This window comes from Balaenoptera physalus (genome assembly GCF_965194825.1).
Source record: "Balaenoptera physalus genome assembly, chromosome: 3".
Lineage (NCBI taxonomy): Eukaryota > Metazoa > Chordata > Mammalia > Artiodactyla > Balaenopteridae > Balaenoptera > Balaenoptera physalus.
In genome coordinates, this window is record NC_138890.1 from 136,762,529 (window position 1) to 136,789,041 (window position 26,513).

General features: G+C 38.1%; 1 long non-coding RNA gene across 1 annotated transcript in view; it reads left to right on the top strand.

Moving 5' to 3' along the window:
* Positions 1-23,749, top strand: part of LOC309657934 — a 138,853-nt gene extending 115,104 nt beyond the window's left edge. Inside the window, exon 4 of the long non-coding RNA XR_014261969.1 lies at positions 22,695-23,749. This is a non-coding gene — a long non-coding RNA (uncharacterized lncRNA). The remainder of the gene's footprint in view (positions 1-22,694) is intronic.
* The last annotated feature ends 2,764 nt before the right edge of the window (positions 23,750-26,513 follow it).

The following is a 26,513-nucleotide window of genomic DNA, read 5'->3' on the forward strand; positions in this document are numbered from 1 at the left end:
CCTCCCCTCACCCCCTGAATTTCGCTATCAGAGCTATTACATTGATATAATAATTTGTGAAGAACTGAAATGAAAAGGAGAGGTAAGATCATCTGCCCTACAGTGCATGCCTTATTCTCTGTCTCCTGATATCACTTTCTCAATAAATTGTTGCATAAGAATCCGCATCACAGGCTCTCTTTCTAGGGAACCTGACCTAGGATTAGGTGTAAAGCAAACTTCCAAGAATCTTGCTGGTTACTAATTTCAAGCCCAGTTATAACAGAAGGATTTCTCCGTAAAGGAAGGTTTGATCCAGCAGCTATCCCAGAGAGTTGTATACACACACACACATGCATAAATATGTGTGTATAAATCACAGATATTTTGTATGTTTCAGTGGGTGAATAAGCCAAACTCCTCCTCACCCAAATGGCTTGGGAACCTTTACCTTTTAGCATCCAGGAAAAGTAAAGGTTCAAATCTTGAGTGGTGGGCATCCTTGTTTTAGTGACTTGTGGGCACTTGTATCTTCTTCTTAGAAAGGAATGTAGGCTGTATGCCTGCATGGGAGTGCCTGGGATGAATGCATGACTCAATCGCATGTCTTGGAAAAGAACCAGTAAGCACATGACCTGCTGAGTAGAGCACAGGTGAAGTAGTTTTGATTTATAAATGTACTTTGGGAAGATTTTATGTTAGGCAATAATCGTGACCATTAAACTAGGCCTGGATCTAATTCTTTGGACTTGGATATAAGTGAATGTTTGAAATTAGAGATATTACATTAATACAATACTTTTTAAAATAGCTGAAGTGAAAAGAATGATAAGATCATGTGCCCTGTCGACACAGATACATGTATACCTTAAAAGTTATGATAAGAGAAGATACTCAATGACTTGCAAAAGTCGACATCTCAGCAGGAATAAACAAGATAAATCAGAAGATCTGAATCTGAAAACTGTCCCAAATAAAAAACTGCTTTATTTGCATGCTAGAAGCTTTACTGAAGCCACATGTGTGGTTATTGAAATATTTGATAAATGTCAACATGAATCTGGCCCAACATTTTAGTACATTTAGTTTAGTTTCATTAACTATTTAATTTTGAAGTTGGCCTTGTCAGCAATCTCTCATATGCCAAGAATACCAAAAGAAAACTTAGACAATTGATTTTATCTAATAATAAATGAAAATTGCTCAGGTCCTTTTCTGTGAAGGCAGAGCTTCTTCAGATCCCTTGGGGGATTTACCAACCAAGTTACTTAGGATGAGAAGAACAGATGAAAAGAATGTCAAAGAATGGCTGGTGTAGAGCATGAATCAGAAGGCTCCATAGGTACGAGAAGGGAGCTGGGAGAACAATGTCTGAACATTTGCTCTAGAAGGGTGAAAATTTGCAGCACAAAAAAGGAGTTATGGGTTGCAGTCTTTATAGATTCTACTCACTAAGGGCCTGATGGAATTTCTTTCATATCTTTGAAATCCTGTTTCTTGATAGCATTTCCTCCAAGTTCAGCTGTATGTGGTTGCCCTGTTATTCCTTCCTGCTTGACTGTTTCTCACAAACTTGACCAAGAAAATATAACTCAGGAAGATCACTGTGGCAGGCTTTCCTTTCTATTGCAGAACGACTCAGATAACACAAACCCTGTCCTGAGTCATCCAGCATGGGTTGGAGGTTTGGAATCTGGACAGGAAATGATCTAAGCAAGTGATAAGCTGACATCAAAAGACTTGGTGCTCAGGTCTATGGAAGCACCTAAGAGGATGGACAATTCTCTGAACCCAAAATGCTCTTGATAGCCAGCAAATCTGGACTGGAAATCTTACAATAGGATGATTTCCCATGAAATTTCTGGTCCTTTGTTTCCTCTCAGGTCATAAATGTCATGAGAACAGCTTTTCTTGCTATATTTAAGTTTATCCAGTGCCAGCTTAGGTCTTGGCCGAGAGCCAAACACTCAGAAGGGAGAGACATTGGAAGAAAAGAAAGTAATTGACCATTTTGGAAGAGCCCAGAGAATTTTGTGCACGTTCTGATCTAGGAGATGCTGGGGGGCATTCTTAACTTTTGTAAGCTGGTTGCCTCATCCCTCTAGCAAAGGAAGGGATGTGTACAGGTGGTGGTTATGACAGGCATCTAGCTGAGGGCCTCTACCAGAGTCATCCCTCTGCTGAGGAGCTACTGTTTCAAGTGAGCCGTGTTGGAACTCTAATAGAAGAATCTCAACTGGCACATGTACTTAGACTTGTAAATCCTTAGTCATGAGTAAACAGCCAAGAAACACACTCCAGCTGAAGATTTAAGTTGTCTTCTGAAATGTGAAGAACAACTGGGCTTGCAGTTTTGGAACATACAGGAATAAAAAGACAAGGCCAGATTGTGAAGGTGGAACATTGTACTGCGAAGGGTATAGATGGGACCCTTTGGGTACAGATGACTCCCCAAAGAGTGATGGGTGTGGGAAAAGGGAGACTGTGGTGGCGAAGAGGGACCTGAGTGTGGAAAGAAGTATACCTTTGCTGTAAGCCTCCTAATTCCCTAACAATATATCAGAATCCAGTCTCTTGGAGATTGACATCTATTGGGATCCTCTTTTACACATGAATTTTAACTTTTTAAAAGCCTCTGGAACAGGGCTTCCCTGGTTGCGCAGTGGTTAAGAATCTACCCGCCAATGCAGGGGACACGGGTTCGAGCCCTGGTCCGGGAAGATCCCACATGCCGCGGAGCAACTAAGCCCGTGCGTCACAACTACTGAGCCCGCGTGCTGCAACTACTGAAGCCCATGCACCTAGAGCCCGTGCTCCGCAACAAGAGAAGCCACCGCAATGAGAAGCCCGTGCACCATAGCAAAGAGTAGCCCCCACTCGCCGCAACTAGAGAAAGCCCGCGCGCAGCAACGATGACCCAACGCAGCCAAAAATAAATAAATAAATTTATATAAAAAAAGAAAAGCCTCTGAACCAAATAGAAAAGAGGACTGTAGATGTGAAGGTAGCAAGGATCCTCTGATTGATTTAATTAACCCCTCATTTCGTCTACTGGAAACTCCAAGTAAAATAACTATACAAAATGGCACATTCTTATTTTTCATTGCAAATGAATTCTACTTTTCTCTATAAGGTACTGGAAAATGGTAGGGTCTAATGGTTTATTGGTTCAGTCTTTCAGCATTCATTTCCTGAGTGTTTATTCTCAGACACTGCAATAAGCTTTGGGGCTACAAATGTGAATAAGACATAGAAGCTTGCCCTCAGAGCAGGGCTGGCTGCCTGGGTATGCGTCCTTTGCAGTGACATAGGGCCCCACTCTTAGGGGACCCAGTGCTTGGCTTGATGCTCAGGTGTCACTGTCCTGACATTCTTAAAAATTTTTGAACAAGGGGCCCTGCGTTTTCATTTGAACTGGGCCTTGCAAATTATGTAGCTTGTCCTGCCTCTGAGGCTTGTTTGAGAAAAAAACCTTATAAATAAATAACTACAATACAATAATATCTCATACAATGTGATCATGTTTAAAAAAAAAGAAAGCAATGAGCATATACTGAGTGCTACACTGTGAATCCCAGAAGACCATGTACATACACGTGTTTTGGGGAGGTTATATGTTTTAATTTAGGATGTGTTATTGTAGTGAGAATTTAATACAAATTTACACCTTATAACTGTTTCCATTTTGCCAAGACACTGCAAAGTTGTATTAATTTGCACTGATTAGTTTAGTCTAGCAAAGTCCATAGCACAAAGAGCCACAGATTATGATTTGTTAAATAACTTTACGTGTACATTGTCACAGACTATTTTTGCTTCTCATTGCCTGTAATATGGAGCAAGCCTTGAGGGGAGGGGGCAGAGAATATGATGCAAAGGAATGTGAATGTGTGTGTGTGTGTGTGTGTGTGTGTAAATGTGCACACACCATTTCAGCTAGGGACAGATAGACATTTGGTTATTAATTGCTTTGCTTTGAGTTGGCAATAAGTATATTTTAGTAAACTCCAGTGACTGAATTATTGGAGGGAACTGGTAAGCGTAAGTGAAGGTAGGGATTTGGTGCTGATAAAGATCTGTATTTAGCGACAGAAATTTAGGATAGATAAGGATAAAGATAACAAGAAACTAAAAGTAATGAAATTACCATATGTACAGTAATATAGTAACTATGTTTTGTATTCTAATTAGTTTCTTCGGCAAGTTAACAACAACAGCCTTTTGTCCTTTCATCAAGGATTTTTTTTTTTTAGGAAGCAATTTAAATGTCAGAGTTGAGCACTGGAATACCAAAAATTTCCATTCTCTTCTAAGATGTTTTTTGAAGCTGTTGGCATATATCAATAGATTGTCTTTAAAGATGTTTTTACTACATTATATGAGCAATTCTTTTTTTTTTATTATAGGAGTTTCCCCTTCATCCAATATCATCCCTCTTTAAAACTGAGCTCTCCTGCACTTCATCACCTAAAATAAAAATAAAAAAAAATTTAAAAGAAGCAGTCAACCCAAATGCCGTACCAGTCATAAAAGAAGAGTAACATTGCTTTTTCTTTTGTTTCCATTTATTTTAAGAGGATTGGTTCTTGCCTAAGCTGTCTAGAATTATGTTTGGTAAAAGGAGGAAGGAATAGATTTTGAAAGAGACGACAGAGGCCTTGATAACAATTTAATAAGATAAAAATGGAGAAGAGATTATAAACCTACAGGTTTAGGCAGGAGAAAAGAGGTAAAGTCAGATACATTGGGACTATTGTGTTTTGGTTACAAGCATTATGATAAAATGAGCATTGTCACCTTCAAAGCAACATTTGCAGATCCAAGTTATGAAGTGAGCTGTTTCACAGAGATAAAAAAATTCAACATAGATACATCCTACAGAATGTTGTTATGTCACACTGAAGTGTGTCTATGCAGGTATCTTCTTGGAAAATAAAGCCCATGAATAATTTTTACAGTTTTGCATATCAGAAAGATGATTGATTAAAATGTGTGTTGATTTGAATAGGCCAGGAGTATCTGTCCCAGTTTCATATAGATAAGCATATATAGGTTTGTCATTTTAAAACCAAGGTGCCCACAGGGAAGAGCATACAGCTGGGTTGGTGGCTCTTCAGCCTTTCTCATTATCACCATCATCATCATTGGGCAATAAGGACACTGTACATTTTGGGATGTTGAGCCCCACAAGTGTGGTACAAATATCAGCTGCTTGGATGTTTCCAGTTCTCCCAGAATACTGAGGTCACCCTGTCCAGTCTTGATGTCAACCAGGAAACCAACATCCTCGACTACATTCCTTATCTCCAAAATCTGTAATGATTCTGGGAGGTGCTATTTCTTCTCATTAGTACTACCTCTGCTCTGAATCTTGCCATATGTGACTGCTGCTCTCTCTCTTCTCCATACCACTTTGCCCCATTCTGGACATGGCCTTGATTATTTCAGTTCCCCAAAATGCCAATAACACAAAGCTGAGTGTGTGGCAGACTTTTGCTTTGTGGGTAATTGATATGGACTGATATTTGTGTCCCATGAAATTCATAATTTGAAATTTTAATTCCCAATGTGATGGTATTTGGGAGGTGGGGCCTTGAAGATGTAATTAGGTCATGAGGGTGGAGCCCTCATGATGGGATTAGTGCCCTTTTAAGAAAAGACCCAAGAGAGTTTGCTTCCTCTCTGTATGCATGCACCAAAGAAAGGCCATGTGAGAACATAACCAGGAAGAGAGGGCCCTTATCAGGAACCCAACCATGTTGGCACCCTGATCTCCAGAAGAATGAGAAATAAATATTTGTTTAAGCCACCCACTCTATGGTAATTTGTTATAGCAGCCCAAACTAAGACAGTAATGGATTAATGGAGTTGATTACACTGTATAATTGTGGAGACAAAACAAGAAATAGAATGTTAATCATCACTGCTCTAACATTCATTAGCAATTTCCTACCCTTCCACATTTTTTTCCTATCCATATGCCCTCCTTAAGTTTTGACTGCCTTCATCTTTTTGTCTCTGGTCCCACTGTACCTGCTAGCCTCCAGCCCCCAAAATCCCATTAATTTTTTATGAAATATAATTTAGCTTTCTGCCCCTACTCTAAGCTAAGCATATGATTGAGCACATTTTAATATAAAAGACATTCTGTTGTGCATGACTACCATTTCACAGCACAAAGCTTTAAGGAGCTCTGCTAACCTAAAAGACTTTCTATTGTGGGTGTCTAAAATTTAACAGTGCAAACAAACAAACAGATAAACAAAAAACTAGCAGAATCTCTGAAATTTCACTTTTTTCTTTTAACATGATCAAAAGCTTAGACAAGATTCCATCTTTCTGGTTAGAGCACAGACATGGAATATTTTGTTCTTCTTTTAGAAGCACAGATTAAATACAAGTGATGCTTGTAGTCTTAATGATTACAAACTGAGACAATTCAGTGTAAATTGAGTAAATAGAAAAGTCTATTCATACAAAAAACTTTAACTATCAAACATTTAGAGAAGAGTTAACACCTATTCTTCTGAAACTATTCCAAAAAATTGCAGAGGAAGGAATACTCCCAAAATCATTCTGTGAGGCCACCATTACCCTGCTACCAAAACCAAAGATACCACCAAAAAAATTACAGGCCAATATCACTGATGAACATAGATGCAAAAATCCTCAACAAAATACTAGCAAACAGAATCCAACAATACATTAAAAAGATCATACACCATGATCAAGTGGGATTTATCCCAGGGATGCAAAGATTTTTTGATATCTGCAAATCAATCAGTGTGATACACCACATAACAGATTGAAGAATAAAAGCCATATGATCATCTCAATAGATGCAGAAAAAGCTTTTGACAAAATTCAACACCCATTTATGATAAAAACTCTCCAGAAAATTGGCATAGAGGGAACCTACCTCAACATAATAAAGGCCATATATGACAAACCTACAGCTAACATCATACTCAGTGGTGAAAGCTGAAAGCATTTCCTCTAAGATTAAGACAAGGTTGTCCACTCTGACCATCTTTATTCAATGTAGTTTTGGAAGTCCTAGACCTGGCAGTCAGAGAAGAAAAAGAAACAGAAGAAATCCAGATTGGAAAAGAAGAAGTAAAACTGTCACTGTTTGCAGATGACATGATACTAATATATAGAAAATCCTAAAGATGCCACCAGAAAACTACCAGTGCTAATCAATGAATTTAGTAAAGTCACAGGATACAACATTAATACACAGAACTCTCTTGCATTCCTATACACTAGCAACAAAAGATCAGAAACAGAAATTAAGGAAACAATCCCATTTACCATTGCAACAAAAAGAATAAAATACTTAAGAATAAACCTACCTAAGGAGGCAGAAGACCTGTATGCAGGAAACTATAAAATATTGATGAAAGAAATCAAATATGACACAAAAAGATGGAGAGATATACCATGTTCTTGGATTGGAAGAATCAGTACTGTGAAAATGATTATACTACCCAAGGCAATCTACAGATTCAATGCAATCCCTATCAAATTACCAATGGCATTTTTCACAGAACTAGGTCAAAAAATCTTAAAATTTGTATGGAGACACAAAAGACCCTGAATAGCCAAAGCAATCTTGAGAAAGAAAAACAGAGCTGGAGGAATCAGGTACCCTAACTTCAGACTATACTACAAAGCTACAGTCATCAAAACAGTATGGTACTGGCACAAAAAATATAGAAATATAGACCAATGGAACAGGATAGAAAGCCCAGAAATAAACCTACACACCTATGGTCAATTAATCTGCGACAAAGGAGGTAAGAAAATACAGTGGAGAAAAGACAGTCTTTTCAGTAAATGGTGCTGGGAAAACGGAACAGCTACATGTAAAAAAAATGGTACTAGAACATTCTTTGACACCATACACAAAAATAAACTCAAAATGGATTAAAGACCTAAATGTAAGACCAGATACTATAAAACTCTTAGAGGAAAACATAGGCAGAACACTCTTGGATGTAAATTGCAGCAATATCTTTTTTGATCTGTCTCCCAGAATAATGGAAATAAAAACAAAAATAAACAAATGGGACCTAATTAAACTCGAAAGCTTTTGCACAGCAAAGGAAACCATAAACAAAATGAAAAGACAACCCTCAGAATGGGGGAAAATATTTGCAAACAAAGCAACTGACAAGGGATTAGTCTCAAAAATTTGCAGACAGCTCATGCAGCTCAATATCCAAAAAGCAAGCAACCCAATCAAAGAATGGGCAGAAGACCTAAATAGACATTTCTCCAAAGAAGACATACAGATAACCAAGAGGCACATGAAAAGATGCTAAACATAGCTAATTATTAGAGAAATGCAAGTCAAAACTACAGTGAGATATCACCTCACACCAGTCAGAATGGCCATCATCAAAAAATCTACAAACAATAAATGCTGGAGAGGGTGTGGAAAAAAGGGAACCCTCTTGCACTGTTGGTGGGAATGTAAATTGGTACAGCTACTATGGAGAACAGTATGGAGGTTTCCTTAAAAACTAAAAATAGAGCTACCATATGATCCAGCAATCCCACTCCTGGGCATATATCTGGAGAAAAACATGGTTTGAAAGGATACATGCACCCCAATGTGCATTACAGCACTGTTAACAATAGCTAAGACATGGAAGCAACCTAAATGTCTATCGACAGATGAATGGATAAGGAAGATGTGATACATACATACAACGGAATACTACTCAACCATTCAAAAGAATAAAATAATGCCATTTACAGCAATGTGGATGGACCTGGAGATTATCATACTAAGTGAAGTAAGGCAGACAGAGAAAGACAAATATCATATGATACCGCTAGTATGTGGAATCTAAAATAAAATGATACAAATGAACTTATTTACAAAACAGAAGCAGACTCACAGACTTAGAGAATGAATTTATGGTTACCAGTGGGGGAAGTGTGGGGAGAGGGATAGATTGGGAGTTTGGGGTTGACATACACACACTGCTATATTTAAAATATATAACCAACAAGGACCTACTGTAAAATAAACAAACAAAACTTTAATTAAGAAACTATATAAGTCAGACGTTGTGCTCAAGACTTTCACGTGCATTTACATTTGCATACATTTACATATACATACATTTCGCTTTAATTTTTATAACACCCTGGTAGATAGTTTTTAGTCGTCTAATTTCACATATTGCTAAGATATTGAGTGTCATGTAGTTGGAGGTGTTGAATAATGGGTCACTACATTTCAGGATGTGTACTGAGTTTAACAAATTAATAATCTATACAATTTCATATACTCTGAAATGATCAGGATTACACCACCTAAATCCATAAAAGGCTGATAAATAATCCAGAATGCCAAAATTTTAATTTATAATAGGACACATCTATTCCCAATGACCATACCTTTGTGTATTTCATCCTTGGAAACTATTTTCTCCCTCCTGGAATAAATATATTTGGGGATCAAGCTATTAATCAGAAATATGTAATTGGAAAATAGAAAGAAAAGTTGTTTGGAGATATTTTACGTAAATTCAGAAAACCTTGATGAACTATTACTACCCCAATGTTTCTTCCAAGGATTTTCCAGTGCAGGCCACCCTCTTTTCCTTGATACATATTTTCTTAAGATCAATTATATTACTCGTTTATACGTAATCAGGTCATTAATTCATGGGACTGAGAAAGAGTTCATTCCTCAGACTCTGGATTACCCCCAAATCATAGTTTATATACACTACAGAGGAAACGGACGGCTGAGATTAAATGACTCATCCAGTGTCCCACAGATAACAGGTGCCAGTGCTTTTAGCTTCTACACAACAGAGGGAGAGCCACTGTTAGTTAACTAAGAGAGGCTGCAGCATCAAGAGCTATTCTGGGGGATAAATGAAATCAACACAAGTGAGTAGGCCTTGATTTATAAGAGGAATAAAATTATTAATGTATAATTGGGACACAAAGCATTGTTTTTATAGTCTGTCCCTCCTCTCACTCTCATGAGAGGAAAAAATTCTTACTCTCTGCATCAGCTTCTGGGCTCCCCTTTGGGGTAGAGAACCTAGCAATGCGCAAAGCAGAGGAAAAAAGGAACAGAAATCCAAGAGGCTGAACTGATTTATGCAAGAGCTGGGGGAGAAGTAGGGGGAGCGAGGAAAAAGCTTTATGGGCTTGGTGTCAGGGAGAACATTTTTTTGTTGCAAAATGGCAAGTGAGAAACAAAGAATAAGACTCTACATCAGCTTCTATGAGAGAGGACTGGAGAACAGAAACCAGGAGCTTAAAAATTCTTGCTTTGAATTATGAATTAGATTCTCCTTATTAGTCTTTGCATAATGCAAGCAAAGAGTGGAATTATTCTTAATTACTCTTGGTTATTTTACTGGACTGTTTCTTTGAGCGAGACCCCTTGGCAAGAATGGATCACTTGGAGCCCTGGGGTTTTTTGGATCACAGTTGGAGGAGACACTTTGTTCCTGAAGACATTCATTTGAAGTAGGGTTAGGGCTGTCTTCATGGGCATGTGGTCAGTGCAGCGACATAGGTTCCTGTGCTCAGAGGACACCATGTTTGCCAACTGTAGTGTGAAATTCTTGATAAATTTATGATGTATGAATTTGTGTCTTGCGAGTGAAGTCTGATGGGACATTGGAGCATGGGTGTAGAGAAAAGAGGGCTGGTGGCAGTCAGGCAGCTTCTGGGAGCGGGGCATGGTGTCTTGGTCCCAGTGCCTGAGATCTAGAGCCACTAGGGGGCACAGCAGAGTTTAACCACTTGCCCACCGTGATCTAGAAACTGAGTGATTCCTGGTGCAGAAGTTTAAAGATCCTCGGGGTCTGCCCAGAGTTGGGCCGGTGGGAAGGGGAAATGCCTGACCTGACTTCCTCCAGGATAGCTGGTAGGAGGGAGAACCTGGCAGCGTGAGACCCAGGGGAGTGCACGCTGTGCTCCATGTCGCAGGGCCGGATCCCCAGGGCCTGGGGTTGGGGGTGGGACTAAGCTGGGGTCTGCTGTCTCCTGGCAGGTATCTTTGTGGCCTGGAGTACTCCCTTGACCAGCTCTGTGCTTTTGGGCATACTCTTCCTACTTGCAGCCTTCCTGAGTCTGACTTGTGTTTGTTTCTTCTGATCACCTCAGAGGGCCACTGGGGAGGCACCACTGAATACAAATTGGATAATTCTGGTGATTCCCCATACCAGTTAAATACTGTTAATATTTCCATGTAATACTGGCACTGCACAATATAAATGGATGGTAGTGTTCATGCCAGTAATTTAAAATTTTTTTTTTCTTTTACTTAGGATGACATTAAATAGCAAATAAAAAACAACATAGCAAGTTGAGAGAGATCATTTGGAAGAAAAGACAAAGCTTTATATTTTAGTACCTTCAATAGCATTTCCCCCCTGATTTTTGAGCAAGGGGCCCTGGTTTTTCATTTTTCACTGGGACTCACAAATTACATAGCCAGCTTCCAGGAGGGAAGTTTGTAAGATGTCATTGCTAGAAGGAGGGAGAGCTAAAACTGATTCAGGCTTAAGCTATAAATAGACTCAACATGCTTTACCACTAGAAATGATGGAATTACTTTGGGTGGATAAAGTGCTGCAGAACTCAGAATCTCTCTAGCATTCTATAGTATGGCAGATTTTATCTCAAACTATGACTTCCTACAGCGTATTTAAAGAACTTCATATTTTTTGGGAAATGAACCATTTCCTCAGTTGCAGCATGGGGCATTGCTTGAGTATAGGGGCCATTTGCTTATATTGATATTTACTGAATTTTCCCAAGATCTTTACTTCTTTACATAGAGCCACTGTCTCCTTTTAGGATGGTATCTGTTGGATTTTCTACCAAAACTTGTGTTCCCCCTTCCAGTGTCAGCCCAGCCAGGGACTACATTTCCCAATCCCCTTGCATCTGAGTGGGATCATTCTGGCCAATGGAAGACAAACGAGTGAAAATACGTGTCATTTCTAGACAAATGTGTTTAAGAAGTGGGTGTCCTTTCCTTGATTCTTCTTTATGCTTTGTGGGTCAGTTGCAGAGGAATCCAAGGCTTAGAGAATGGTAAAGCCACAAGATGGAGGAAACTTCAGTTCCCCAATTGACACGTGGAAGAAAGCTACCTGGAACATGCCCATTGAACCTGGTCACGTAATAAATACGAAATAAACTTCTCTGGCGTTAAGCCTCTGAATTTGGGAGATTTCCTTGTAACAACTAGCCTACTCTAGTAGCTCTCACCAAAATCCAAAACAGACTGACTTAAGTCTTTCAAGTAACTTTTAAAAAAATTGCATCTATGCTTCTGATTTTACAGGTGAGGAAATCAAGGTCTTGGAAGTTAACTTATTTTCTCACATAAGTGTAAATAGCTGATAGCAGAACCAGAGAGCCTGTCCTTTAGTCCAGCTCACTTTCTACTTTGTTGGTGATAAATTCTAAAGGGCACACTTAGTAAATATCTATCTATGACATGCTTTTGGAAGCATTATTAGGTAGAGAGAACTGCAATAGCATTTCTTACTTAAAAATCCCAATAGAAGCAAACTAGTCAATATATAATTTTTTCATGATGTGATATTGAGTATTTTTCAATTTTGTTAATTACAAAATCAATCTTTTTCTTTTTAATATAATTTTAAAGGTTTCACAAAATGCTAATCTCTTGCTATGCATGTTTAATTTTAAATGAAAATCAGGAGAGAGGGATCTTGTATCACTTACCAACAATTTTCTTTATAGCAAACTTTTGTTAGAACATATTCATTAAAATTTCCCAAATGAAAAATGAAATGCCAGTTATGAATGCTATAGTTTAAAATTGAATGGCATTTTTGGAGAATGTTAAGAGATTTCTATGAATTCCATCACCAAAGACTCTGCTCCATCAAACAAAGGAGTCAGATCAAGAAGGGACAAAAGCACAAGAGAAAGAATGTGGAAGTTCTCTCCCTGTTTGAAAATTGAATGGGGAAGGGTGAAAATAGTCTTGTGCTCTGGCTTTTTCATAAAAATTGTAGTCAAAGAATAATTTTGTAGAGACTATAATATATGTTAGTGTAACATATTTTGGGTGAGAAATAGTGATATGCAGTGAATGTTGAGAGTGGTTCTCTTTTGGGTGGAAGGATTAGGGGGTTTTCATCTTCTAGGTTAAGTATTTCTGTAATAATAGGATTTTGAGAATTAAATAACTGCTTCTATGAACATCAGACTTCAATTTTGCACAGACCTGCATCAGACCATACACCATGTCAATTCTGCAAGATATTGATTGAAAGGTACTGAAAATCTGTTGTATCTCATAGTGAAGGAAACTGTCAAAGGCAAGATTTTAAGGCATAAAGTTGTCCATATGAGAGAATTTACGTAATGGTGACATATGGAGGCTTCTATGAAAATAAAGTTTGTTAGAATTGTGTTTGTGATATGGATGTGCCAACCTCCCCTTTACTCAGATCTCCTTTCCTGGTTATTCGAAACTTTCTCATAACTATTTTCATAGTTAACATTCGTTTCACTACATTTTTAGAATGGGGGTGGAGGTGGAGACAGGAAGGAGTGTATTATCCAGGGGAGAAAGCACTCTTCAAGGCAGGCCATGATCTGCGGAAATCTCTCAGAGGTATCTCTCTAAGGCACTCCTGTTCTTAATTTTTGTTGAAACCATGCACACCCCTTTGATGTACTGGGTCTAGTAATACACACCTTCTTCCTTTGCAGCCAGCCATATGAACTTATTTATATCACAAGTCTCTGCCAAAGGCCAGGAACGAGATCTGTACAGTAATTCCAAACATGGTCAAAAAAGGAAGTGGCTCAGTAGTTTTCATAAAATTCAATGACACCTATCAAATGGCATTAGAAATATTTAGGAAGGACTATTCACAGTTGCTTCAAACTGACATGATAGTACCTGTCTCAAATGAAATTGCACATTACTGGATAGTTTTTAAAACATTCATCTGAAGTCATGCAGTCAGCAAGACAGTTTCAACTGCCCAGAAAAACAGATGTTAAGTGGGGATTGCGCTTTGAAATAGAAATGAAGTCAAGGGTCTTCTATTGCTTTTGAGTAAGTCAAGCTGTCTAAAAAGGAAAACAACTTAAATGAAAAACATTCTTTTATATTGTGGTTTTTTACTCATAACTAACATTGTGTTGTCTTTGTGTGCAATCCTATCTATTTATATAATTAGGAGAAAATTCTAAAAGCAAAGACTCTACATAGTATTGCTAGTAGAATCAGCTGTATAACCTTAGGCATCCACTCGGTAGACTTGATTATAAAAACAACTGTATGGGGGGCAGGCAAGCATAAGATTATTAACTGTTCAATTTATAAATTAAACAACAATAAGTATGCCATAATATATCACACATTTGTGACTCAATTTTTAAAACCAAGTCTTTTTTATCTAAAAAAGGAGAAATTTTTGGATTCTCAAAATAATACTGCCCTTTTAAATTTCGTCACTAATCCTTATGTGCTGAATTCAGACATGTTCAATAGTACCAAGAAGCATCTTGCTGTGAAAGCATTTATTTTTGCTCAGTTGCATTCTTTTAACCAGTCTTAGGGTACAAGCCTCTGAAAGGCAGTTTGCTCTCATAATTGGTACCCCTGCAATATTTCAATCCTCAGCTGAATATTAGGTAGGACAGTGTAGGAGGTACTTGGGAGCAGATAGGATTCTTAGTTAGAACCTCTTTAATATGCTATGTAGATGGGTATTACTCTACTACCTCTGGTCAATTTTGCTTTTAATCTAGTGATAATGTGAGAAGTAGAAGTAAATTTGGCCTAAATGTGGAGGAAAGTAACCCTGAAAAATTTGAGAATGGACTAATTCAACATTTTTAAGCCAAATAATTTTTGTCCTCTAAATATTTTTGAAAGTGACTTACAAAAATCCAGTAACATAATAACCTAAGAGAATTAGTGGAGATCCTGAATCTTCATATATAAAAACAGATCAAGCAATAGAACTGAAATTAGTGATTCAGAAATGGAAGTATAATAGTAATTATTAACAAATATTCTTTTATTTTTCTCTGGGACATGTAAATATGTATTTTTGTCAGTGGTTTCTGACCTGAGGGCCGAGGATGCCTGGTCTGAAGGTGTGGGGTTGCAGAGAGATTTAGAGAAAATGATCCTTAAGTTCATATATACACCAGACATTATCCATAGATGTGATAAATACATTAATTTGTATTAAAATAACTAATACTTATTAAATAGTTACATGGATTATATAATTTAATTCTCACAACAAGCCTAGATATTATCCCCATGTTATGAATGAGATATCTGGGATTTAGAATGATTTAGTAACTTGTTCAGTATCAAACAGGTAGTAAGTGGTAGAACTGTCAGTATGACTCCCGAGGTCTTAACTACCATACTCCTTTACTTCCAGTATAAATATTATTAGGTTGAACCATAAGAAACTGCCGTTTGTTTAGGCTGAGGTTGAGAACCTGCAAATCTTAGCAATTTCAGGATTCAACCTTATTAATTTTTAACTATTAGCTTAGATAAAGCACTAATTCACTTAAACACATAATTGAATCTAATATATTTTAGCAATATGTGTTTTCTTATAATGCAGAAGTCGAAAATACTGTCATATGGAGGATATCTTAGCCTGGGTTTCTTAGAAAATAGAGCTGGAGACAGAGATTAAGTTCTTTGGCATTATTGAGAGGTGAAACCTCAGAACAACAAGAGGAAGGGAAGCAGGGAAGAAAGAAAAGCGAATACTAGATTGTAAATTTTTGAGCTGGCCACAGCTTAAAACACACACACACACACACACACACACACACACACACACACACACACACACACACACACACACAGAGCTGGCTACTCAGGCATACAGGGCATCTTCTTCTGCACACTCTACCAGTACAGTCTTTCAGAAACATGAAGGCAAAGGAGTTCATCCACTGGTTCCTTCCTATTTTTTGACTCTCACTGGTCAAAGCTATTTCTTTCCAGGTTAATTTATCTGGTCTCTGTGGGCAGATCTCCCTCTTGTCATCCGAGTTTGGAACTTGTAGAAGCCAGAGCCCATCATGGGTTCGGTCTGCTGGACTATATCTGCTATGGGTTCTGACACAGCAGGTTGACTGAAGGTGGTGCTGACACCCAGTTCTCACCCCAGGGGATCCTGAGACATAGCACTGGTACATGAAACCAAGGCAGCAACAGCTGAGGTGCTTCATTGAGCAAGGAGTTGATGCCCAGAGGGCAGGGTGAACCAAGCAGATCTGGGCAAGGTCATAAACTAGATCTGGTATGGGAGAACCTCAATTTTATTGGAAGGTTTGAAGAATTCCTGGTACTCAAAAACTGAAAAATCACAGAAAAACAGCATTTTTCTTCTGTAAATATGATGATAATTATTTTCTACTTTTTTGGGGTTGTTTTATTATAAGTCATTCTTAATGAAACCACAAAGTTTTGGCATTATGCTTTTGGAAAGCGGACTCTGCCCACCCCCAGCCCTGCTCCCGCCGCAAGAACAATAGCAAACAAAAAAACCTAGTTTGCTGTTCAGGAAAGATTGATTAAGAATCTTATCTGGTACAAAAAGGGAAATTGTATCATTTCTAAATATCTAGGGCTTATCCCTATTTGAGAAAAAATGTTTGTAATTTTTAAAGCCCTCCAGTGACCATGACTTTGCTCTTTACTCCCATTGGAAAGACAGTACCTTCCATAATACAGTGCCCCCAGACACTGCTATATGGACTAGATCTCAAGAATACTCAATTCCCCAGGCCACATTTCTATTGTTGTTGGATGAGTCTCATTTCAATATTGGCCAGAACTGACCTTTCGTAGTTGATCCATTCTGAACAGCCCATGGCTTGAGGTATTAGGATGTCAGCCAAATTGAAGGAAATATAATCTTAGAACACAGTGTATTGCTAATTTTTTCCTCTCTTTTAGATAGATTTTCAAGAGGAGCCTAGCAATAGGGAAATTGAGTGGGGACGAGGAGGCAAGGGGAAGAAGATTTTCCATAATCCCATGTTCTGAGGTTGCCATTGTAGTGTGCAGCCGCATGGCAGCTGTCAATAGTATTGCCCCTACTGTCCAGCTCAGTGATAGTAGGACATTCCGTTCAGGTGGAGAACAAATGATAAGATGATGTGTCTTGTTTGCCTCAGTAAGGAGCCTATGTGCGAATACAACAGAGCTACTCACTTCATGAAAAATCTTGCTTGTTCTTTTTTTCATGAACAAAACCCCTTTTTCTACCTAAGACCTGCCACAGAACAGAGACATGATGGAAAATGTTTCTACACCAGGGAGTTTGGGGTCCCTGGAAACCTATTTACTTGGAATGTACCTCTCAAAACTACCAGGTTTTGTAGTTTTAAGACTCCTTGTTAACTTTAATTGTAATTCACTGTGGAGCTGGCTAAAATTCAATAGCTAAAAGGCCTAAAATTCAATAACTGAAAGGTCAAAATATAATTACATAAGGAATGGGCAAACTAGATCAGTTTGGAATTGGCTCAGATTTTTTATCTTATTCTTTCATGGCCCCAGATTTGAGTATTTCTTAGAGAGGAATATTTAAAATATATATATAAGAGGAAAATGAAATTAATTCCTAACATTCTATGGTGATATGACAAGCTACAGCATGATTTTTTTTTAAAGAAGTTCATAGTAGAAACTTGGACAATATATTATTTCCCCTGTAATTTCCCATCCCTCCATCCCCAGAATTATACTGCTTAGTTCCTCTGTATTTCATTTTTGAAATCTTAGGAACACAGAAATGGTCAAATGCATATAGGTTAAAAAAAAGACTGAAATGTGAATATCTGGCTACAAGTTTATTGATTAGACTGTAACAAAAATTAAGTCTTAGAAATAGCTTAGGTCAAAGTCCTGGAGTTCTTATATAAAATGCCAAACCTTTAGAATCATTTAACTCAGTACAATGTTAATATTTTTTCTTCTTCTTCTTTTTTTCTTAATATTTATTTATTTATTTATTATTTTTTTGGCTGCGCTGGGTCTTAGTTGCGGCACGTGGGATCTTTGTTGCGGCACGCGGGATTTTTAGTTCTGGCATGTGAACTCCCAGCTGCAGCATGTGGGATCTAATTCCCCGACCAGGGATCGAACCCGGGCCCCCTGCATTGAGAACACAAAGTCTTACCCACTGGACCACCAGGGAAGTCCCCAATTCAATGTTATTATTTTTTTTAACACTTGATGCCTGGCCAGCGATAGGCAGTTTGGAAGAGAAGGTATCTGACTTTGTCGCTGCCCTTAAATGAAGCAATATGCAAAGACAGTTAGTGACCCTAGGGATGCTCTTCTACATTTCTAAAGCAGTTCACACTTTCCCAAGACTCTTTCATTTCACAGCAACCCTGTGACGTAGGTGGGTCAAATGTTGTTTTCCTCATTTACAGATAGGAAAACTGAAATTCCAAGGAAATACTTTACTTGCCTAAGATTATACAAGAAGTAAGTGCTGTGTGGTACTTAGATATAGACAAGGTAACATCTTTTTCAGTGTGGAACTCCAGTGGTAATGGACACAGATGTTGTTATGAACCGCAGGGCAAGACACAAACATTTATACAAAGCTACATACATAAAGACAGTAAGTAGGTTAATGGCAGCTATTTATGAATAATTCTGAGTAAGTTGTTTCCTCTGCTGAAGCTAGAGCTGCTCAGCTGGTGCTCTAAAGTTCTGGCAGGTCCACTGCTAAAAAGAGTCATGAAAATAGACAATTCATGTACTCTGTGTATGTGTGTGTGGGGGGAGGTGTATGTAAACATGAGCATATATATACATGCATATATTCAATAAGTCCAAACATACATTTTTGTGCCTTATCAATAATCTACATTGTGTCAGACATTCTGAGTGCCAAGAGTACAGTGCTAAACAGTAATAAAAAATATATATTAAATTTACAATAAGATATATTTTTTTGGTCTCTGTCAAAAAGTTTGAAATTATAACTTTAAAAAATCATAATGGACACTCAGATTACCAGTCTTGAAAACATCAAGAGGTGCCAACTTTAGGGAAAGAATGTTGGTAATATGTATCTAAAGCATTAAAAATATGCTGTAGAGCCAGCAGTTCAACTCCTAGGAATCTATCCTAAGGACATAAGGATGCACTCAACTGTATTGTCCATTTAAAAGTTGCTAAGAGAGTAGATCTTAAAAGTTCTCATCACAGGGAAAAAAATTGTAACTATATGTGGTGATGGATGTTAACTAAACTTATTGTGGTGATCATTTTGTAACATATACATAGATCATTTAGGTGTTATACACGTAAAACTAGTACAATATGGCAATTATATCTCAATGAAATTTTAAAAAATGAGGCTGTAGAACAGATCAGAAATTGCATATTGGTGGCCTGAGGAACACTTGAAGCCCACAGGCTGCATGTTTTGGTTTGGTTTGGTTTGGTTTGGTTTTTTGGGGTGGTGGGTTGTATTAAATTTCAATTCCGTTAAGATGGCCAGTTCAGACACTGGCCCCACAATTCCTTATTGTCTTAAGTCTGATTCAAACATTTATGTACTCGCCTGGTCCCTATAGGCTTTTGAAATTGCAAATTTTGGATTAAATTATCTTTGAACCAATGTCAATTATGTTTATTTTCCACTGGAACTCCCGTGTCCCCTCCCCCTAAAAATGATGTGCTCAAGATTTAACTTCTAGGAAGTTTATTTTAGTAATGTTTATAGGAGAGGAAAACTATAAATTTGAATGTAAAACAATAATAGTAATAACAAAGATAATGAGAGTTATATTTATTATGTGTCAGCAATATTCTAAATACTTTACATATATTAATGCATTTAATACATGCAGCAATCCTACATTTCTAACAATAGTGGTAAGAACTATTATAACCCTATTTTGTGGATGAGGAAACTGCCACATAGATAAGTGAAGTATCTGGCCAAAGATTTAGGTAAAGGGTAGGATCAAGATTTGATTCCAGAGAGCCTGCCTCCCTTTTTAACCAATATACTTAATTCTGGTATGTTCATAAAATAGAATTCTATCCAGCCATTAAATATGTTAGGAAAGTGTCCAGAAGAACATACTTTAAAGTGTTTAAAGTAGTTCTCTTGGCATGTGAAATTCTGAGTATTATTTCAATTTTTCTCTTTTACATTTTCTAATATTTGATGTGTATATAGTATTTTTAAAATTAGAAATAAAAAGTTATTTAAAGAGGAAAAAGAGCCAAGAGAAGGTTTTGTATTAAAACAACAATAACAACAGCTCAAACTGGGCTACCTTCTCTGGTCTCCACTGTGACACGCCACCTTTGAATGTGCAGAAGGCAAGTGCAAGAGAATCATCCCTTACAAAGCTTTAAGCCTAGTCTGAAACAGCCCAAATGCTCATATTCTTTTTTCTGATGCAAACCATACATTTTGTTACACCATGAGCAGTAGCATATGAATGTCCCAAGTAAAGTTTAGAGAACAAACTGAAACACTTAATACTCCCCTACAGAAGAAGGAGGTGGAATCAAAACTGTAGGATTCACCAGAAGTCCTCATTTTATTATGATAGACACTAAAGCAGTGACCCTGTAAGTCACTGTATCTGAGGTTCCAGCCACAGCACACTGAGGACACTACCTTGAAGCTTTGCTTATTTCTGGAATATTGCTGTATTCAACTTAGGATGTGGTAACCAATATTAATGTCCTTTGTGGCATCCATGGCATATGGGTATATGGGAATAATAGACAACCTCAAGGAGACGTGTTTGGGATGTCCAGTCTCATATATATGCTCAATCCCTTCAAGACTAGGACCCTCTGAGTATGGTTTATCAAGAACCACTGCTAAACAGTAACATCAGAAAGTAACACCATGGATCCCAGCAGGTAGTAGATTCCAAGTCTCCAGAGTTTGGAGGCATGTTTGCCTTCAAAAACAGAATATCCAGATTGAGCAGAGCACCAGTGAAATGGAAGACCTGGCTCCATTGCAAGAGAAATGAGCAAGTCTGAAAAAAGTTGTCTATGAATGGAGCACAAATATAAACAACTGGGATTGTGTGAAGAGCCCACAGTGTTGGGACCGCTGCTGTACACTGAGTTATATTTCAAGGTCTGTGTTGTTATACAAAATTTAGGTGTGAAAAATACCATTCAGAGGAGCTGAGTGAGTTTACTTTTAAAACAGTGGGCATGTGCTAATTTGTGTCATATACCAGTGAGGTACCCAAAGGTAGGCAAAGGCTAATTCTTAATAACTATCCTCCCCCATTCAAAAACGGTAAAAAGGGGGAAATTTGGTGCATCCTGAAGGAATTAGAGCAGAATTGGTTCATGCTAATTGCTTAGTCCTATACCTAACCACCTGTGAGATCAGGCCCCATCACATGGAAATGTGCTAGACAGTCCAAAGCAGAGAGATTGTACTGTGTTACCTCCTACGTCACCAGTGAAGAGTGCTAGTCCTCTACTGATCTTGAAACCACAAACAGCCAAGCATGACCCTTTCTTGAACTTCTGTGTTTGTTATATGCCCAAACTACTGCTTGGAAAATCATAACAATGATCCCTGTTTAAACGCAGATTTTGATGATTCCCAAGGTAGTTGGTGCTCACTGGAGAACCACTCACCAGGTTTGACAGAGAGCTTTGGTTTTGCTTGCACTGGGGTCACCTCCATGAGCTGGGTTCTTCTGTGCATAAGTAGAAATATCCTGAAATGTTTCACTAGGTTCACTGGAATACTAATATATGGGGATTTTGGTAAAGCTGTGAAACATCCTGATACACTGTGTATTATTGATATTTTTGGAAGGTTCAGAATGTTCAACCAAACCTTTAGAAAATCATTACTGTCCTGGAGTCTATTAAATAAGTGGTGAGATCTCTGAGTTCACCAACTTGGAGGCTCATCACTTTCTTCCTGAAAACTTTGGGTGTTAGACATACTCAGGCTCATTTCCTGGGAACATGTGGCCTAGATTGTATCCATTGAACCCGTGAGTGTCAGCAGCAAATGGATGCCTAAAATCAATTTCAGCAAGGAAGGTGAATTTAAGGGGCTAACAGAAAGCAATTAGTGCCCCACTTAGTCACTGAAAAAAAGGCAAATTAAAGTGACCTTTGGATAAGTTCATCCCAAAGCTGTGGGCATATCTTAATACTTCAGGGGAGTTCAGCTCTCGCTAAGCACAAATCAGCCTTGTCAATCTAGCACTGGCAGTGTTTCATCTTGCTTTCTATTCCCTTTATCTATACACCTGAGATATTTACCAGTGAAGTGTGAAAGGCTATAGAGAATGTACAGCATTCTTAACAAAGAGGGACCATTGTAATCTATGTGTCATACTTGATAAAATTGTGATGATTGGTACTTTGGCTATGGTAGCACTTTTCCTATAACAGATTATAACTAAAAGATAGAGGAGTATAATTAGCAGCACCTCCTTTGCAGGATGTAGGACTCATGAATACCTTCCCTTGTTCACTTAAATGCTATTCTTACATCAGAGGAAAACAGAATGGTTGACAGCAAATCTCAGTTAGAAAAATTGAATTATGCAAGGAGAATTAGGTAAAATGAATAGTCATGATCCCAAGATCAGGGAAATTGAGGTGTAAACATCAAATTCTTAAAAATTCTCTCTACCTTCAAAACCAGGTTTGGAGTCTCCACCCTAAAAGCCTCTGGACTCATTCTGGAAATGGATCTACCACATCCCCCATGACTAACTTCTCACACCAGCTCTCTCACGCGATGTACCAGGTTTGATGGAGTTCAAAAAGATTCTGTAATAGCTAATCATGGGGCAGTGGGCATCTTCTTGCTCTCAAGAGAAGTAACCAAGAGGGCCATCCACAAGTGTGACCCTTTACAGGTTAATAAAAGGTCAGTTTTTCTCATTTAAAACAATACATTACTCAACAATAAAAAGACAAATAACCCCATTAAAATATTGGCAAAGGGTTTGAATAAACATTTCTCCAAAGATGTACAAATAGCCATTAAGCACAAGAAAAGATGTTCAACATAATTAGTCATTAGAGAAATGCAAATCAAAACCACCGTGAGATACTACTCACTACCCATTAGCATGACTATAATAATAATAATAATAAAAAAAAACAATAACAAGTGTTGGTAAGGATGTGAATAAATTAGAACCCTCGTGTACTGCTGGTGAGATTGTAAAATGGTGCAGTCAGTTTGGAAAATAGTTTGGCAGTTTCTCAAAAATTTAAATTTAGGGTTACCATATGACCTAAAAAAATCTACACCAAGAGATGAAAATTTAGGTACATAAAAAAACAGTTATACAAATGTTCATAGCAAGTTATTAATAATAGCCAAAATGTGGGAACAATCCAAATATCTGTCAGCTGATGAGTGGATAAATAAAATGTGGTATGTCTGTAAAATGGAATATTATTCTGTCATAAATAAGAGTGAAGTATTGATTAATGCTACAACATGTATGAACCCTGAAAACATTGTGCTAAGTGAAAGAAGCCAGACACAGAAGGACAAATATTGTATGAATTCATTTACATGAAATGTCCAGAATAGGCAAATCTATAGAGACAGAAAGTAGATTGTTTACAGGGGCTGGGAGCAGAGGACGTGGGGAGTGGCTGCTAATAAGCATGAATTTTCGGGGGAATGATGAAATATTCCGGAATTGGATAGTGGTGATGGTTGCACGACTTTGTAAATACAAAAAAGGGTGAATTTTATGATATGTGAAATATATCTCAATTTAAGAAATATATTGTGCTGCTTCAAGTCATTAGATAATCTGGCTTTAGTTCAAGATTGGTGAGTTGTTGTTAGTGAATTTTTGGAGATGATGTTAAACCTAGAGTGAGAGAATGTGGGAAATGCTCTGCAGAAGGTAAACTTTGGTTTGTTAAATATTCCCTTACCGTGCCCCCACCCCGCCCCCCATACACATGCACACACACACACACTGTGCAGATTTTATATTATACTTCCATCACATGTAATTTAATTTCTTCTTTTCAGATTAGTCTATCCAAGTAATCCCACTATAACATGACTTTTTCCTTTAAAAAAATGCTTATAAAATAGGTAAAGGGCTTCCCTGGTGGCGCAGTGGTTGAGAATCTGCCTGCCAATGCAGGGGACACGGGTTCAAGGCCCAGTCTGGGAAGATCCCACATGCTGCGGAGCAACCAAGCCCGTGAGCCACAATTACTGAGCCTGCGCGTCTGGAGTCTGTGCTCCGCAACAAGAGAGGCCGCGATAATGAGAGGCCCGCGCACCGCGATGAAGAGTGGCCCCCACTCGCCGCAACTAGAGAAAGCCCTCGCACAGAAACGAAGACCCAACACAGCCATAAATAAATAAATAAATAAATAAATAAATAAAAATTTAAAAAAAAAAGTAACCTATAAAAAAAAATAGGTAAATCTTTAAGATTAATTATTGTCATTTATTTTTCATAATGTTTCCATTAAACAGTGAGATTATTGTGATTTAAAATATAATGATATTCACAAAAATTTATTTGGATGTACCTTAAGACATGTGAAAAAAAGGTCACCACTATATTATAATTGATCTTCTTTTTTTTCTTTCTTTTTTTTTTTTTTTTTTGGCCATGTCAGGTCTTAGTTGTGGCACGTAGGACCTTCATTGAGGCATGAGGGATCTTTCATTGCAGCGCGTGGGCTCTCTCACTGAGGCGTGCTAGCTCAGCATTTGTGGGGCACGGGCTTAGTTGCCCTGTGGCATGTGGAATCTTAGTTCCCTGACCAGGGATCGAACCCACGTCCCCTGCATTGGAAGGCGGATTCTTTACCACTGGACCACCAGGGAAGTCCCTATAATTGGTCTTCTAAAAGGAGTTGCAAACTGGCAGCTTCTGAGCAATAATATCTGGCCTGCAAAGGTGTTTGGTTTGGATTTGCAGAACATTTTGTAAATCAAAAATCTTCATAAAAATTTTGAATTTCTAGTTTCTCAAAAAAAAATTAGAAGGCTTGGCATTGCCAACTTCATTTTTCTCCAAGGAAACAGTAGACTGGAGCTAAGAGGTGGCTGCTTCCTTTGGATGGGGCCTTCAGTCTCTATTTTGTCACAGTCCCTGCCATTCCCTATTGCATCTCACATTCCCCTCCATGTCATACATTTACAGCAACTCTCTGATTCTATATGCGTTTGAATTTATGACTTTTTTGAAAATTTGAGTTTATCAGAATTTTTAGTTCTTTTCTTTTTCTCCCATTCTATTTTTCTTTTCTTTCTTCCCTCCTTCCTTCCTCTCCCTCTCTCCTCCCCTCCTCTCCCTCCCTTCCTTTCTTCCTTCCCTCCTCTCTCCCTCTTTCTTGTGCATGCAGATTTGTGCTTGTCACCTAATTAGCTCAAATTCAGAGATTGGATTTAGGTTCATTAATTCCTTTATTTTTCGGTCAGCATAGCTCAACTTGAGTGAGGCCGTATATACAGAAACTCCCCAGTGTAGGTTTCCATATAGATCAGGGTGATTCATCCCTTTCTGTATTACATTAAATTACAACTTTTATTATAATGGTAGTGATAAAGGCATCGCCATTTTCTCTCCCACTTTAACTAAATCAGTCACAGTAATGACTTTCTCTGTTACATTATCCAAACAGAAACACAAAGCAGAGGCATTGGGAGCTTGGAGTGGCCAATGAGTTTAAGAATATTGGACAATTTTTATAGGGAAAGATGGACTGTTCTTTACTTACATTTTTCACATTATTTGGTTTAGTAAGATACAGGACACTTAAATGTGAATCTAACATGGTCACATGTTTGGTCTTTCTGGAGGGAGACTCTGAGACAGAGTTTGGTGTGTGGTGTATTTACTGAGGAGTGCCTTGGGATCAACACTCATGGAAGGGAGAAGTCAAGCTGTGGTGCAGCACAGGGACAGTCATGGTTGACCCTACTGGAGCTCTGGAGCTAGAATGGCCTTTCAGAGTTGTTCCCCATTAAGCCAGGATGGCCAATCCCTTATACTCCCACATCAATAAATTATTAGATGTCAGTTGTCCTGGGAAAAGGTGACCTTGGGTGGGGTCACTGCAGCTAAGACAGTCCCTGAAGAGACTGACGGCAATAAGCATCTGCTGACAGAATCCCCAGCAGCTGGGGCAATAGGTCCCTCACTGAAGGGGATCTGGGTGATGCATTACGGTCACCACCACAATTCACACATAGAGTATCAGTTTCAAGCAATCAATGAATCAATTAATAGATGGTTTATGCACATAGTAGGTATTTAAGAGAATGGACTTTATTTTGCTTGCAATCACTTGGTGATTGAATTTTAAGTCTGTTTCTCTCTCTGTCTCTGTCTCTTTCTTTCTCTTTTTCATTTTTAAGCTGGGAGTGGAATGTGCAAACCAGTGTAGACAGAAAGGCCAACAACCTACACGTCAACTCTTTTGAAATCATAATGAGCCAGTCCAGGAATCCTCTCACCTAAAT